This window comes from Phoenix dactylifera, chromosome 13, assembly GCF_051530095.1.
Source record: "Phoenix dactylifera cultivar Ajwa chromosome 13, Ajwa_hap1_PhDact_Kaust_v1.1, whole genome shotgun sequence".
Lineage (NCBI taxonomy): Eukaryota > Viridiplantae > Streptophyta > Magnoliopsida > Arecales > Arecaceae > Phoenix > Phoenix dactylifera.
This window is the reverse complement of record NC_143202.1, coordinates 28547361-28550685: the sequence shown is the minus strand read 5'-3', so window position 1 is coordinate 28550685 and position 3325 is coordinate 28547361.

The following is a 3325-nucleotide window of genomic DNA, read 5'->3' as shown; positions in this document are numbered from 1 at the left end:
GCTCCACGATCTCCTGCATCAGCCGTACAAAGCGGAGCCCCACTATGCCCTGACGTGGCCGTACCCGGTGCTGCTCCACGACGCCCTGTAACGGCCATGTCAGTGGCCACACCATCGTGCCCCACGATAACGAACCCCCCTGAGAGACCCCCCGGTCAGGTATATATGCGGCTGGGGGGAGAAAGGGGGAAAGGTGAGCAATATCTCCCAGAGCACTCTCTTACTTGCGATTATCACCTCTCCTCCTCTTCCAATCTCCTCTGACTTGACCGTCGGAGGGCCATCACCACCCTGGTGGTGGTGCAAGGCTTGTTTGCAGGTTTCTTGGCGGAAGGTGGAGCGCAACCAACACCAACCAAGACAACTCAGACGGAACCCCGTTCACACCGCAGTGCCAATCGTTCACGGTTTGGACCACCAGCAACAGTTGGCGCTAGAGGAAGGGCCCGAATCTTAGAACGATCGTAATGGCACGGCGAGGTGGTCGTGGAGCTTCCAATGCTTCCGGTCGCGGAGCCTCTCGCGCCTCCGGCCGAGAGGCTGCTGCGTCCCCAACGCACTCTCAGCAGCACTCCACCGCCCCTTCTCCCATTCAGACGGTCGAAGCTGCCCAGTTCGACCAGCTAGCCCAGCAGGTTCGCACCCTCGCGGAGGCAGTGCAGAATCTGCAGGGCGTGATCTCTCGGGTGCCGCAACGGGCTCAGGAGCCGCTGCCCCCCGAGCACTCGCCTCTTCCTCACAACCCGCGCTCCTTCCTCTCCCATGGAGAGGAGCGCCGGCGCGAGGAGGATTCTCGAGTGCGGTCCATTCTGCCAGGACCTTCTCATCGGAGCTGTGCGGGGTACGAGAGGCGGACCCGGGCGCGTTCTCAGACACCCCAGTCCTCGAGGGGCCCGCACTCCAGTCGGTCCCCCTCGCGCCGCTCCTTGTCCCCCACCCACCGGTCGCGCTCCCTGGACCGGCGGGTGGACGATCTCTGTCACGCCCCGGACCCGGATCCGTGACACGGCCGTGCTATTGCCGACTACCGTCCATAATAGCACGCAGCCTCATACCTGGGTAACAGGGTAGTCAAACCAACCGAATCTTTTCATATGAAAGCATTCTTAGTACAACCTGCTGGTCAGTACCCAAATACAGAGCTTCTATGTAGTTTATATACACAAAAGTATATACTTGCTTTACCCCAAAAGAAAGAAGCGCTAATACCAAATTAACGTGTCTCTGGCAGCTATCAGTGGTGAGGATCTGAAAGAAAAAAGTAAATAAACGGATATGAGCTACACGGCTCAGTAAGTAATCCTGCATAATCCTACCGGATCAACCAGTAGACTAAACATGTAAATCAGGGTTTTGAGAAGCTGACATGCATGTTTATCTAATAATCATCATGGCATAATAAGTATGCGATTTAAACAAAGCAGTAGTGCAAATCACAACAATTTTCATAATATATGCATATGAACCCGTGCCCCCGGCATGCCGTGGTCCTTTTTCTCTCGGATGCTACTGCGAAGTCAGACTCGACCACTGGCGGGGCCAGCTCAGTTACTATTCAGCCACTGGCGGGGCAGGCTCAGTTACTATTCAGCCACTGGCGGGGCAAGCTCAGTTACTATTCAGCCACTGGCGGGGCAGGCCCAATTCCAACTCAGCCACTGGCGGGGCAGGCTCAGTTACTATTCAGCCACTGGCGGGGCAACTCAGTTACTATTCAGCCACTGGCGGGGCAGCTCAGTTACTATTCAGCCACTGGCAGCTCAGTCATTCTCAGTAGCATCTTTGAGCCCATTATAGTGCCTCTTGGCTAGATAGTATTTCATTATACTAACTTGCATGCATGATTAAAATATCAGCATCCTCATGTTGCATAAATAGCCATAGCTTATGGGATCATGCAAGTTACTTATGCATTGTAACATATCATGCATGAAACATATATACTTAAAATAAATGCTTAGGAAAACATTAATAACATGACATGATCCATAACAGTATTAGGACAGGTTACTTACTTCAATTCGCTTTCCAAATTTCTCAAGTCCAGGTGACAAATCCTTAATCACCTAAAACAACACCATAGGGATCACATTATTCCCCATTTATTTATTATAAAATTTCTTAGTTCATCATACTATGAACTTACTTGCTTGGATCCCATCCAAGGATCTAGCCCAAGTCCAATTTACCCAATTTAGAGCCTTTGGGGCTCGATTTTTAAACTTAGCCTAGTCTAATTGGGCTTGGGTTAGTCAAATTTGGCTAACCCATTTCATTTTTTTTTTTTTCTTTTTCTTTCCTTTCCTTTTTCCTTCTTTTCTTCTCCTTTCTTTCTCTTTTCTTTTTCTTCTTTTCTTCTCCTTCCCGAAGCTTCTCTTTTCTTTTTCTTCTTTTCTTCTCCTTCCCGAAGCTTCTCCCGACTCCTCTCTTCCTTCCGCCGCGAAGAGAGGAGGGTGAGCTCGGGAGGGGTTGAGCCCCGGACGGCCGGCTCCCGCGACCGGCTCCCGCGGCCGTCACCCGCGGCCGAAGCCCGCGGCGCCCTCGGCCGCGCTCGCGGCCGACGCTCGACGCCCGCATCCCCGGCCGGCCTGGGGCCGAGGCTCGTGCCGGCGGCGCTCGCGGCCGAAGCCGGTGGCCGCCGCACGTGACAATAAACCGGTGAGTCCCCGTTTCCTTTTTCTTCTATTTTCTCTTTTTTTTTGTGTGTGTGGGAGCCGCGCCGCCACCTCTTCGCCGACGGAGAGGCGGGGGCTCGGCTGAGGCTGGCGGCCTCGGGGCCGCGTCTGTCGCCGGTACGGCCAGACCCGGCGGCCCCTTGGCTGCCCCTCTGCCCGAGGGCGGCCCCGGCCGGGGCCGGTCATCCGCAGGCCGAGTCCGGTTGGGCTCGGCCCGGGTGACATTGGGCTCGGGTTCGGGCCGTTCTCAGGCCGGCCCGCGGCCTGTGGGTCCGGTCCGCAGCCCGTGGGCCCGGCCGCAGTCCACTCCCTGTCTTACTCCCGTGCCGGTCTCCTCCTCTCTGTGCCGGTCTCCTCCCTCTGTGCCGGTCTCCTCTCCTCTGTTTCATCCGTGAAACAGAGGGGGGAATACCCCACAGAGGGGTACCTCCACCTTGTCCTTGCCTAGAGACCTACTTACAGAGCCTTACCTTTTGGGGTCGGTTGAAGCTGTGGGGTATCACCTCAGTTCTCAGCCCTTCCTTCCTCTCCTGGGGCTGCGGGTACCTTCTACCTCCAGCTCCAGGGTCTAGCTTCCTGGTACAGCAATTCCAGGGGGTTAGAGGTTAGGGAGGGTAGATGCAAGATTGGGGGGTTTTGCAGGCTTTAGG